We start from the raw sequence: 15,079 nt of genomic DNA on the forward strand, positions 1-15,079 counted from the left end.
AAGTGGGACTTAGATATACCTTGGGAAGTATCATTGGTTATTGGGTTAGGTTGATGCAGATATTCTGTAACGAGGATTAGATTCTAGGTGGGTGTTCTGTCGGCAATCAGTTCCGTATTGTTTGTTAGGCTCGCTCATGTAGTGGGTCTTACACTCGGTAACTGGCTGGTTGTTAAACAACAGCGTTATTATTTTTCGCCTCATAACTCTGGTTTATATTCACCCATAATTTAGATCTTTCTACTAAGGACGTAGCATACCATTCACGTTCTGTGTGAAGTTGGATGGGTTATTTTTACATGGGATTCTATCCCGTTTTTTGCCCATATCGATTTTTGAGTGAATTGGGTCCTTGTAGTTTTAAATTACTGTGGGGAGGTTTTCTTAAAGTTATATTCACGAGTCCGAGGTAGATACATTTTATCTCTTACTGTACTCTTTCTTTTTTGCAGCATTAATTGTTTGTATTGACTTTGATTTTCTATAATAATATGACAGTTGGTACCATCATTTCTTGAATACCCATTTGGATCCTATAGCCTTCGTTGGCACATATCTTCACTATTTTGTATTTGAGGACCTTCTGGTGAATCATTCTGGCATACCTACAGGTATGTGGGCTGTTGGATTTCTCCATATCAATTAGAGGCGAGACTTACAGTTCTTGCGTTTACAATTAGTAATTTATTTATTGACAGATTGGGACTCGATCAAATTCCGGTTTAAGTGCCCGATGCATGAGGTATGGTGCCCCTTCTTCGTGTTCATTGAGGTGATTCATTGAGGTGATTATTCATTTAGACTCCCTTATAATCTCCTGTTTATCTTTCCTTTTTCCCCTTCTTTGTCTAGGGTGTTCTTTCAAATACTTTGACTTGGTCTTCCTTCAGCTCTTTTTTTTTGTCACTGTTTCTGATCTTTGTCACGTTTTCGGTGTGGACCAAAAACCCTAAATTACCTGCTGCAATCCATGTACATATATTTCATTTTGTAGAAAATACAGTGGATGATCCTACATATTATGCTTTTGTCCTGAAGATGACCCTTAAAGTACCCTTGGATCAAAACGCCGTCAACGCTTGTAACGTGACCTAAATAAGATAGGACACATTTGTTGTATTGTTTATTTTTGTACCTGTTTCTCTGTGTTTTTTTATCTCTGCCATTGTCTGTTCAGTTTACACTTGTCATTGTCCATTATTTAACATTGTTTGTGCAACTGTATGAGCGCCATTAATAATGTGTCTATGTTTTTTTGTTCATTTTACATTAAATACTAGTTTTTGATATAATTACTGGTACATGGGTAATGTGAAATTTAGATAGCACTGGGTTTTTCTTATTCTAGGTTCTTTTCCATATTCTATACATAACCAATTTTGTTAGTCTGGCTCACAAATCACTGTTTGGATTAGAGCATGCATTATTATTTGGGTCACAATATAACTGGTGATGGTGTCAGACCTAAAAGTGATTTGGTTAATACTATTAAAAATATGAGTGCTCCCACAAACAAAAGTGAATTGATGAAATTCTTAGGAATGATAGAATATTACGCTAAGTTTGTGAAAGGATTTGCAGATTCCACTGTGAGCATGAGGGGCCTGTTACTCAAAGGGGTTGATTTTGTGTGGTCGGAACTTTGTGAAAGAGAATTCACTAGTATTAACGAAAAGTTGAATAATGCTCCTTCTCATAGGAGCTACGATCCCACTAGCAAACCTATTCTTATCACTGATGCTAGTGAGAAAGGATTGGGTGCAGTTTTGCAGAAAAATGGTCCATCTGAGTTGCGAACTGTTATATTTTTGTCTTGCAGTTTGAGGGATGCCGAAACATGTTATTCTGTTGTGGAAAGAGAATCCCTTGATGTATTTTGGTCCATTAACAAATTAAAGACATTTTTGTGAGTAGTTAACTTTGAGGTACATACTGATCATAAGCCTTTAGTTGAAATATTTAATAAAAAGGGACTTGATTTAATTTCAAGTAGAATCACGAAGTAGGTCATTGCTCTCCAAGAGTATTCTTTTTCTCTTAAGTATATTTCGGGAGTTGACAATGGGGTGGCAGATGTGTTGTCACGTCTTGTCCCCATAGAAGTTATTCAGGATGAGGAATCTGAAACAGGTGATGAGGAACTTAATGAATGGGTGTATGTGGTCTACCATGATGTCATTTCTGAAAAGAGGTGGAGTGAGGAGTTAGCTATTGACTCTACATTGACTGAGGTAATGTCATTTGTTCAAAATGTTGGACAAATGTTTGATTGATTGACAAACAGTAAGGTTGAATCTGAACTTATTAAGCCATTTTGGAAAATGCGGAATTAATTGTCTGTTGTAAATGGTTTGTTGTTTAGAGGTGCAAGATTGATTGCTCCAAGCAGTCTTAGAGGAGAATTGGTAGATTTGGTTCACTCTGCTCATACAGGTCTTACTAAAAGTAAAGAGAGACTGCGAATGTCATACTGGTGGCTTGTCATGGACAAGTTTGTTGAGCGTGTGGTGCGGGACTGTGTTCCTTGCTCAGAGTGATAAGTCTTAGTGTTCTCGGGTGCAACCTATGATTGTAAGAAGGTGTCCCTCGAGTCCTTAGCAGGACATTGCGTTGGTAAACAAACATAATATCGAATAAAAAATATCGCCAGGACAGAATATCGAGTTTTTGATATAGAATGGACAGAATATCGAATTGCCAAAATATAGTGGTGAAGAATATCGAAAATCAGGTAAGAAATATCGAATTAAATAATATAGAAGTAAGTAATATCGACAGTCATAATATAGTTGTTAAAAATATCGAATTTTTTTATAGTGTTTTAAGTGTTAGTATATGTGTTAAAAGTATGTATTAATTTTGGAATGTATGTATGAATATTTTTAAAGTAATGAATTTTATGTTATTTATTTTTTGTGTAATTTAATTCCGTAGCGGGTTGTGGGTTTATAGGGGATTAGGGTGGGAAGTAATTTAATTATAGTACATTAAATAATAATTTTTAGGAATTATTAATTATTTTTAATTTAATTTTGCGTTTTACTTCTGTAGCGGGTTGTGGGTTTATAGGGGAATAGGGTGGGAAGTAATTTAATTGTTATTAGGTAATTATTAATTGGTATTGAAAATTAATTAGTTGTTGATTAATTATTAATTGGTAAATAATTTGTATTAATTGGTAATTAATTTGTATTAATTGTTTAATTGATAATTATGTTAATTGTATTAATTTATTATTTGTAGCGGGTTGTGGGTTTATAGGGGAATATGGTGGGAATTAATTTAATTGTAAATAATTAATTATTGAAATAATTTTTGTATATTGCTAATTAATTTATTCATAATTAATTATTAATTGGTACTAATTGTATTTATTAATTTTTGTGTAACGAAAATTAATTGGTTATTAAAATTAATTGGTTATTAATTCATTATTAATAGGTAATTAATAAAAAAAATATTGGTATTTATAATTAATTCATTATTAAATATTGTGTGATTGGTAATTAATTGTAATACTTTTTTGGGTATTAATAATTTATTTATTTTTAATAAAATATTAAATTATTATTTTCCCTACTATTGCACTCACTGGAGTGGGAATAGTAGTTTGTACCCCTACGCTATCCAACGCTTTCCCTACTATTGCACTCACTGGAGTGGGAATAATAATTTTTACCCCTACGGTATCCAACGCTTACCCTACAGTTGCACTCACTGGAGTGGGAATAGTAAATTTTACCCTCCCGCTATCCAACGCTTTCCCTACTGTTGCACTCTCTGGAGTGGGAATAGTAATTTTTACCCCTAAGCTATCCAACGCTTTCCCTACTACTCCACTCTTTGGAGTGGGAATAGTAGTTTTTACCCCTACGCCATCTGACGTTTTCCCTACTGTTGCACTCACTGGAGTGGGAATAGTAAATTTTGCCCTCCTGCTATCCAACGCTTTCCTTACTGTTCAACTCTCTGGAGTGGGAATAGTAATTTTTACCCCTACGCTATCCAACGCTTTCCCTACTGTTGCACTCTCTGGAGTGGGAATAGTAATTTTTAACCCTACGCTATCCAACGCTTTCCCTACTGTTGCACTCTCTGGAGTGGGAATAGTAATTTTTAGCCCTACCTTATCCAATGCTTTCCCTACTGTTGCACTCTTTGGAGTGGGAATAGTAATTTTTACCCCTACGCTATCCAAAGCTTTCCCTACTGTTGCACTTACTGGAGTGGGAATGTTCATTTTTACCCCTACGCTATCCAATGTTTTCCCTATTATTGCACTGTCTGGAGTGGGAATACTAATTTTTACCCTCCCGCCCTACTGTTGCACTCTCTGGAGTGGGAATAGTAATTTTTACCCTCCCGCTATCCAACGCTTTCCCTACTATTGCACTTACTGGAGTGGTAGTAGTAAATTTTACCCGCCCGCTATTACGTTAATATATATGTATTTTTTTTTTTTTACTTACATTAATTATTTATTAATTTTAACGTTTTTTAAGTATGTTTCAGTTAATTATATGTATTATTTCATTAATTTTACATTAATTTTAAGACATTTAAAAAATTCGATATTTTGACTAACTATATTTTTTACAACGATATTTTGGATTCTATATTTTTGTACTTACCTGTTTGGAGATAGGGCTTCGATATTTTGGCATTCTATATTTTTACTTCGATATTTTGGCAATTCGATATTCTCCTACTCGATATTTCGTCAGTGATCCCATTGCGTTGGATATTCTTGGACCCATACAAAGTAATGGTTCACAAATATTTCTCTTGGACATAATTGATATGTATTCTCACTGGCCAGAAGTTTTTTTATTATAATTGATAGATTCCACACACGTCATTAAATGTTTGAGGGAGTTATTTGCCAAGGAAGGTATGCCTGAGTCTATTTTGACTGATAATGGGGTTCAACTAACTTCAAGAGAAATGGAAGAGTTTTGTCTTCAAGAGGTATTGTGCATAAAACTTGTGCTCTTTATCATCCTGGATCAAATGGTATGGTTGAGAGATTCAACAGAGTAATTAAGGAAACGATTACTTTAGCAAAGTCATTGTCTTTGGACTGGAAAAATGAAGTTAACAAAAAAGTGGAGGAGTACAGACTATCTCCTCATGGTACCACTGGCAAAACTCCTTTTATATTATTCAGGGGTAGAGTGCCGAATACATGTTTATAACCTTCTTAGGACAACAAATATGAACTGGCAAAGGGAAAGGAAAGCATGTGTAATAGTAGTGATGTGCAATAGAGGGAAGAGATAAAAACTAATGAAAGGAAAAAAATACTTTGATTCAAAGAAAGCTGTAAAAAGAATTGAAGTAAAGGTTGGTGATTGGGTCATGATTAAACATCCCGGTCTTTGCAGCAATTCTATCTCCAAATTTATGAAACCCACCATGGGTATTAAAGTCTTTAAAAACACTACTAAAACACAAGATCATCGTATTTGGAATTTAAATAGAGTTGTTATTGTTAGAGGAAAAACTCATGGAAGTTTAAATGCAAGTATGGGTGATGTTGGTAATACACCCGTTTGTCCTTCTTCAAGAATGGAGGAAGAATCTAATATTCGGCGTTCTTCTAGGATTGTTAAACGTCCTGCACATTTTAATGATTATGTTTGATGTTTTTTTTTCTATTTTTCTTTTTAAGTTATTTTGTTAAGGAAGGGATGTGTGTGGTGCTCCCACTTCTCTTTCTTGCTCTTATGAGCCTATGTCATTATAGGATCTAATGCATGTAATAAAGAATATTAAGTATGTAATGGTTGTGACATGTAGAACAAGTGGTAACCAGGACAGAGTGTCAGTTTATGCCTCTGCCTGCTAGCTGATGGATGGGATCTTATTTGTAATGAATACATCTACAGTAACTGCCTTCCTGTATCCAGTAACCTTAGAGGAGCAATATTGCGACATCTGGCATGGAATCCTCTCTAAGCCATGTCTCAGTAATAAACAATACATTCAGTTGTTTATCTTCCAACAATATATACAGCTCAGAGCTGTGCTTTGGCAGTGATCTGCAATTAAGCAGATACATCTGCCAGTTGCAGTTATTCTTGGTCATTTTAGATTGCCTAGTTCTGTTGCCTGATAAGTTAAAATTCCCCACGTTGAGTTTGCACCCTTTGCAAAAGAAAGGGGGCAGTCTGGCAAGATTGAGTGTTTGCAAACCCTATTTATTTGCTAGTTATTTCAAATTGATGAAGTTGTGCTGTGGAAAAAGCAACCCGCTTTGTTGACATATCGGCAGGGGTTCTGGCCCCAGAGTGCATTAAGTATCAGGGTCTGACTCGACAACTAGAGCACTGACCTAAAATGGCAGTTCTACTTGTCTAATTGGGAAAAATGGTGCTGAACACGGACTAAATCCCCAGTTTCTATGGCCAACACATTTTACATTTTACACAATTAATATAAATGGCCCCTGCCTTCCCATGGCCAACTCATGACAATAAAACTTTTAAAATCAGGGAATAAAGTGCAGAGTGCAAAACATAGTAGGGCGATTTAGGAAAATTGCAGAGAGAACTGAGTCAGCTGTTGTTACCTGCGCTTCTGTGCCCCGGAGTGCATTAAGTATTCGGACAAGACTCGACAAATAGAGCGTAGACCTAAAGTGTTAGCCCCAGTTGTCTAAGTGGGAAGAATGGTGCCAAACACAGTCAAAATCCCCGGTTTCTGTGGCTAACAAATTTTACTTTTTACACAGTTAATAAAAGAAAGGATGCATCATTCAGTGGAGGGTCTAATGGACTGAAGACAGCAATGTCTGGTCTGGAGTTAAGGGTACGTCGCACAGCAGCGGTTCCGATGAAGCAATCAATGAGGCTTTCAATTCAAGGCCCTGTGTCATCATTGAGGTGGCCATTGATAGAGGTTTACCATGTGAAGTCCAGCATTGTGGATGCTTTGTGTAGCAGCAGTTCTGAGGAGCTGCGGGCTGTGATATGAGGTCCTACATCAGGGATGGGTCATGCCGTGGCGGTCCCTAAGCGGAGCTGCAGTCGAAACACCAGCAGTTCCATCCCATCTGTTAATACTGAATCGAGAACCTTAATATAGTGTGGGGCCTGTAAGGCTATAGCCAAGCCACCCCTCCTTTTGTTCACTCTATCTAATCTTGTGACGGTGTACTCATCAGGGAACGCAAAGGCCAGGACTGGGGTGGAATGACTTTACAGCCAGGTTTCAGAAATGAGACATATGTCCGGCTTCAGATCCTCCAGCAGAGCCCACAGTTCCATGAAATGTTTCGAGATAGATCTAGCATTAATATATAGTGCCCGAAAGGACTCCTGGTTTTCCTTCCCCTGGGTGATGTTACCCATCCTTGGTGCAATATTGATCTTATTAGCTTGCTTGCCATAGGTCTTATATAAGGTCTTTAAGGATCTTATCTTCTAGTACTGTTAGCATATATATTCATGAGGAATCGTCTTCTGGGATCAAATCAATTGTGCAACCATGATGACAATGGGGATGAGGGCAGTTCATCTCCTCTTTTTCTAAAAACATCTTCAAAATCCTTATATGGCTCTGGAATCTGAGTTTGTTCTTTCTCCTTTAGTGCTATACAACAATTTCAGGGAGATGTACACTCTAATCCTTTCTAAGGAAAACAGCTCTTATGGCAATCTTGGGACGAAAAAAAAGATATTTTGTTCTTGGTAGCCAACAGAAGGGTTATGTTTCGAAGCCAAAGTGCAGTCAGTATAATGCCAACGCTAGAGGTTCAAATAGGTCAATTTGCATGGTCTAAAAAACGTCCATTAGTCGAAGCTATTCTTAAATAAGGAGTTTCCCAATAAACTTCACCCTGAGATCAGTGTGTTCCCATCTATTCTTCCAAAAGGTTCTGGAATCTCTTTTTCCTGTTTCGGTGTCTTTAATTGAATCTCCGAACCATAAAGCATACCAAAACACTATAGTCAATGAGAACCAAGGTGGAAAGTGGGCTTTGGTTGGTAAGAATGTGTACCAGGTTTTGGAAGTGCACTCTGCCAAAATCTACTAATGGGGGTTCATTTGAAATCTTACAAGAACGTGACTAGGTTTTGACCTTCATAGTTAAGGTCTTAGAATTTCCTGTGAGGCTGGGACATTCCTTAGCAAGGTGCCCTTGCTTCCCACAATAAATACAAAGACCTTTAATTTTCTTGTGATATTCCCCTCTGCCGCTAACTTTCTGCAAATGTTTTTTTGCATGACTTCATTGGTGGATCCTATGTTTTCTTTAACTGTTTCATCAGAAACAGGGACTGATCTCTTTTCTGGAATTCAATGTCTTCCTTGTCTTCTCTGAGTTTGTTGGGCATGAGTTTGTAAGGTGTTATCAATGAATGCAGTAATGGATGTTGGTCTATTTACAAGTAAAAATAGAGCCTCTTTTAAATCTTCATGAAGGCGTTAATAAAAAAAGATGTTGCGGCAGATTTATCTGTCCAAGTTACCTCAATAATTAACTGCTGAAAACAGATACAATAGGGCACCAGGTCCTCCTTACTGTATGACTCCCTTTGCTTGTCTCTTGCCAAAAAACCCATAAACTGATGTATGAAGTCTCTAATGGTTGAAAAGAGCAGGCTTTGATTTAAAATTAAGGGAGAGGTCTAGGCTAAAGCATCCTCACATAAATATGATAGCACAAAGTTTACCGCAGCCTCATCAGTTGTGATTTGCAGACATTTCCACAAAGTTCAAATTACATTGAGCCATACACAATTATAAGTGACGTTGATCTCCAATGAAAATTCTGGGTGGCTCCGCGTGTATCTGGGCGTTTCTGGCGAATCTCATTTGCAGCAGCTGATTTAGACTGTGGGAACTCATCCCCCTGTATTTCTGTGACTTGTGTGCTCTTAATTTTAAGACCTTTAGTCCCCCGCCCAGCCATTCTTTCTTGTTTTGTTACTGTTGCAGCTGACAAAACACAAAGTATCTTCAGGATCTGAAGGGACCCACGCCTCCTGCGTGTCAGCGTTAACGTCTCTCTCCCCGTCTTTGGCAGGCTTCTGAAGGTCTCGAAGAACGCCTGCAGCGAGCATGCCGTGTTAGAGTCCCGCTGCAGGGCAGTAGCAGCCGATGATGCGGGAGCAGGATCAGGAGCAGAGAGCACGTCGAGCGCCGAAAAAAACCAGGATAGGAGCATCAGCGTCTCTGCAGCCGGACAAGATTCTCCGACAAGTTTCTCCGATTCTTCGCCCGGCGAATGCCCGGCGAATGCCCGTCTCGGCATCAGAGTCAAATGAGATTCACCAGAAACGCCCAGATACACACGGTGCTAAAAATAAAGTGCAGAGCGAAAATTCTAAGTCCGCAGAAAAGAGTGAACAGACTGCCAAACAGATTAGAAAGATACAAGCAAAGACCATTAAGGGAACAGCAAAAGGTGTAACAAATGGTCAATCTACCCAAAGTGTGCAAGGCGGACAGCCACTTATAACAAATTTTTTTACTCCAGTTGAAGGGAAAGTACATAATGTGAAAGAGGGGGGAAAGGCCGATTCAAATGGCTTAGTAGTTCTACCTACTCCCTTAATAGATGTGCAACCCGCAAGGAGCGTAATGGAGATTAAAACGCCAGTCTTCCACTCAAGTCCAACCATTTCCCCTGGTGTAACTCAAGAAGATGAGGGGAACAATTTGCTTTTAGTGTGCTCCAATGCTAACGCTAACGCACATAGCTCACAAGCCCTTAATATTACACCAACTGAAATTAATGAGGATGTAGTGAGTCGGAATAAATTAGACATTGGTAAACACTTCGCTCTTCCACCTCACACACCAGATAATATGGATACATTTTACTCACTTACGGATGAGTCTGAAATGTCGGATGGAAGCATATCTGATGCAAGTGAAGACGGAAGCCAAAATTGGGATAGCAGTATTGACCTAGATCTATCTTTGAGAACTACTGCGCAAAGGAAAAAGCTGAGAAAGAGGCTCAACCGTCATAAAAAATCTGAGACCTCGGACCAAGGCAGCACGACGGACCTCAAATGGGACTATTCTGCATCACAACTGTTAACAGTGACAGAATCAACGATCTGTTCAAGAGAGTAATACATCTATTGTTGATGGTGATGCTGAGTCTAAGGGGGAGCCTACGCTATCAGATGTAATGCAATCCATTAAGAACTTTCAAGAGGAAGTCAAACTAGATAATCAAAGGTCACGTCTGGCTGCGAAAAAGCTACAGGGCACCATCAGGAAAGTGGGCAAGACTTGTTTTGAGATTGCTGACAGGATGACTTCAGTTGAGGTGCGTCCCGAGAGCCTAGAGAATGACATTGTTACTTTAAAAACACATGGCGATGAACATGATGGGATAGTCAAAGATCTTATGCCTAAAATCGAGGAGCAGGAAAATAGACTACGCCGCAACAACTTACGCGTACTAGGTATTCCAGAGGGGGCTGAGGGGGATGATCCCAAGACTTTTATGATCACCCTCTTTAAGGGAGCTTTCCCGGATTTACACTTGTGGGATTGGGACAAGGAACTACAGCGGGTTCATCGCTTCCCACTAATGCCATCTAAAAAATCAGCCACCCCTTCACAATATCCTAGAGCTATGCTAATCTACTTTGGCAATTTTCTTCTGCGACAATCATTATATGATCTTGCAAGACCCACAAACAAAAAGGAATTTAACGTTATTACTTTCTTTACACTACCTGATTTTGACCACGCAACGGTGGAGCGTAGATAGAGACTGAGACAACTTTTTGCACCCTTTCAACAACTGGGTGCAACAGTTTATCTTCAGAACCCAGATCGCCTAAAGGTTATTTTCAAGGGAACTACATGCAGTTTTGTATCGGAAATTCAAGCCCAGGCGTACCTGCAAGAGATTTCAGTTCATAAATAGTGATATTAGACAGCGGAATGAGAGTTAGAAACTTGAATCTGCTGCTCTTCTCTTGAATCGAGTTTTACAATAGTTCTACAACTGGAATAAAAACACTTATCTCTACTTTTCCTCTCTTTAATAGGGCTGCTTCTCTTTTTTGGGGGGTTTTTGGTTTTTTTCTTTTGTGTCCTCTTTTTTTCTCTTTATTCTAAACCAAAGGAATCATGTGAGTAGTTTAAAGACTGACAGAAACAAATGAGATGTATTATTTTGATCTGTATAGGGTAACGTAATGGTATAGTAGCGAGAGCAAAGGGACTGACTGGAGGAGTCATAGGCTTCAGAGTGCTTGGATGCCATCATCCTGGCTTCTTCGACGCCAGTTAGCCTCAGTAGTAGATGGGGGGAGGGGGTGGGGCCTGAGGGTTGGAGATCAAGGGAAGAGGGGTTTGAGGGGGCTGAGGGGTTGGTACGTGGGGGGTTGAAAGTAAGTTGCATGGCTTTATTTGATTGGATGAAATATTTTGTAATAATGAATTATTTGCGTATTGCTACGATTAATATTTGTGGTTTGAATGATGCCAAGAAACGCCGGAATACTGCGATAGGACTACGCCTATTAAAAGCTGATATAATCTGTATGCAAGAAACCCATATTGAAAGAGCACAGATACATTTATTAGAGACTCTTGGATATAGATTAGTGGGGGTCACCACCCAAAATTCAAAGACCCGGGGGGTTGCAATATTAGCAGCTAATCAATCCATTCAATTCTCCCGAACAATAGCGGATCAAAATGGGTGGTGGGTAATTACACAAAGTCATAGGGATAATGGGGACCCAATTACTATATGCACTATCTATGGAAGTTTTATGGATGATCCTACAGTGTTTGATTATATAAATAACTAACTACCTAATTGGCCACTACCTATCATTATGTGCGGGGATTTTAATATAAACTTGCTTGCTAGTCAGAATGTATCTTTTGGCAAGGGATGGAAGTATAGTGGACGAAATCCTAAAGTTTTTAGAGCCCTAAGGAAATTATGCTATGAACAAGCACTCTCCGATATCTGGAACTGGCAAAATCCCAATGATCCGGGTTTTACATTTTTTTCTTTTACACACCAAAAACATGTTAGACTAGATTTTATGTTTATATCACACACTATTCTTCATGATTGTGTTATTGAGAAAGCTCCACGCATATTATCAGACCATAACCCACTAATAATGGAACTTAAGTGGTTTGGTAGTAGAACTAAGGATAAGCCTAGTTGGAGTTTTCAGCGTGCGTTACTTCTCGATGAGGAATACTGTTTACATATGAGGAAATGGATATCCCAATTTTTAAAAGAGAATATAGGGAGCGCTGGGTTGGAAATAGTTTGGGATACGCTGAAAGCTGGGATACAGGGCGAGACACTCAGCTTTTCATTTACTAGAAATAAGGAAAAACGCTGCTTGATTAATGACATGCAGCGTAGTCTGGTGGTGGCAGAGGAAAATCTGGTTGAAATAATTCATGAAGGTAGGGATGCCTCAGAAGCACATTTGAAAGTACTACTAGCAAAATCAGTAATTCTTGAAGTCATTACAGAAAGAGCTGCAGATAGACTAAAAGTATGGCAAGAAAAGGCATATGAATGCAGCAAACAAGTAGGGCACCATCTTGCTACCAGAGCAAGGCAAAGGGTGATGCAAAATACAATAACTGAGATCAATGATCCTGTAAAGGGGAGAACTAGAGACTCAAAGGGTATTAGTAAAGTATTTTACTCATACTATAAAATCTTATATCATGAGGACATCAATGACAGCTCGAAAGAAATCCCATCATATCTTAATCAATGCTATGCGAGACGACTCTTAGAGGAAGATCAAGAACAACTTGAGGAACTTCCCCAATGGACGGATATTTTGCTATGCATTAATAGCTTACCTAGTGGTAAAGCTACTGGACTGGATGATATACCTTTAGAATTTTATAACAAGTTTGCCCTACAGCTGAAAGAGATAATATTACAACTGTTCATACAGGTATTTAAGGGAGGGAATCCCCCACAATCCTGGACCCAGGCTAAAATTATAATAAAAAAAAAAACATAAATCACCATTGGAACCTGGCTCTTATCGCCCCATCACTTTAATAATCGCTGATAGTAAAATGTACTCAAAAATTTTAGCTAGTCACTTAGCTGCTGTTATTCATAAAGTGGTCCTGGTATACACATGGTTTTATACCAGGACGTGGAACGACTGACCATACCAGGAGAGTTATCTCATTGCTTGACGCTGCCAATATAACTGGAGCACCAACAGCATTTATAGTCTTGGATGTGGAGAAGGCCTTCGACAGGGTCTCCTGGTCCTTTTTATGGGCGGCTCTGTCGAGGGCTGGCGTCAGTAAAAAACTTGTACAGGCCTTTAAAATGCTGTATTTTAATCCCAAAGCAAGGCTCTCTGTAAATGGGGCTCTCACAGATTACTTTGAAATAACTAGAGGTACTTGACAGGGCTGTCCAAGCTCCCTGCTTTTATTTGCTCTGTACATAGACCCTTTTTTACAACAACTTGAGCGAAATGAAAGGATTAGGCCTATTGAATCTCCGGGTGGGAACACTTAAACTTTAGCCTACGCATACGACATTGCGATAGCTACCCCTGACCCTGAAATTGCTATGGCCGAGATAGAGACAGAGGCAGTAAGATTTGGGCAACTTTCAGGGTACTCCCTTAATTGCAGTAAAACTCAAATTATTTGTTGTAATATAACCATGGCTAATGAACCTAGACTGGTAGAAAAGGCCATATACTTGGGGGTTGAGGTCTCGGCAAATGTTAATAGGATCGCTGAAAATAATATTGACCCCTTGATTGAAAAAAACAAAGTGGATTTACTGAGAATACACAATTTACATTTATCGATTATTGGCTGTTGTAACATAATTAAAATGCTTTTTTCCCCCAAATTTTTGTACTTCTTAAGGGCAATTCCTTTAGAATTTTCTGCCTTTTGCTTGAAAAAGATTGAAAATTTAGTTTCTCGTTTTATTTGGGGATATAATAAACCGAGAAGAGCTTACAAACTTTTATCATTACCAAGAGAAAGAGGTGGTGTAGCATTGCCAAATATTATATTATATTACTGGGTTACTACTTTATTAGCCAATTTAACCCTCATATCAGAAAAACCACTGAGTAGCTTGTTGGAAGAAATACCCACACCAATAGAACTTATTATGGGCAAAGACGCCTGGGGGTGGCTTTGGAGATTAATGATAGCCATTACAAGAAGGTTCGCTTTAAAACAATTATAGGCAGTTACAGAACTATGAAGTCAGTTCGGAAATTGCTGGGGCTGGGCCGACTGAATTACTACACACCAATAGATGATAATCCTAACCTACCGGAAAATTTTAAAGAGTCTATTATCAAAAAATGATGTAAGGCCGGTCTATCCAAACTTGGCGATTTCTATTTTTTATATGACATAATCAGCTTTAATAATCTCAAGGAGATGTATTGTTTAGATTGGAGAAACTTTTATAAATACCTCCAGGTCTGAGATTTTCTGAGTAAAAAAGGTGGAGGCTCTGCTAGATTTGCTAATAATAACATGATAGACAGATTAAGGCAGAAAAATAGATTGCTCTCTATTGGGGATGGATATAGCTATTTTAATTCATTAATGCAGGATGATATGGACGCCAGAGCAACAAAATGGAAAGTAGAGATAGGTATTCAAGAAAATCAATTTTTCCACTCAGTTGAGTTAGCACAGAAAACTTTAATCCCAGCACGGCTTCAGGCTCAATTTTATGAATCCTGCTTTTCACTCTACTATACACCAAAGGAAACTTCCAAATGGGGGTTGGGAAGAGGAACCCTATGCCCCCGCTGTTTACTGTACCAAGCGGATCTGGATCACATGTTTAGCTCATGTAGCATATTAAGTGGCTTAAAACAGAAAATCTCAAACTTTTTTAAGAAAGTGCTAGGGGTGGACTATGTTCTTACTCATCACTGGTGGGATTGGGGGTTGACCCACAAACTCAGGGGAAGCCAGGTGAGCAACTGGTATTTATTGGTATGGCGATTCTGCGCCTAAGCTTGGCAACAGTGTGGTTGGACCCAACACCCCCAAGCTTCCATCAATGGCTTTCCCGTTTATTAGCAAATTATACTTTTGAGAA

This window comes from Triturus cristatus, chromosome 5_2 (assembly GCF_964204655.1).
Source record: "Triturus cristatus chromosome 5_2, aTriCri1.1, whole genome shotgun sequence".
In the NCBI taxonomy this organism is placed as follows: domain Eukaryota; kingdom Metazoa; phylum Chordata; class Amphibia; order Caudata; family Salamandridae; genus Triturus; species Triturus cristatus.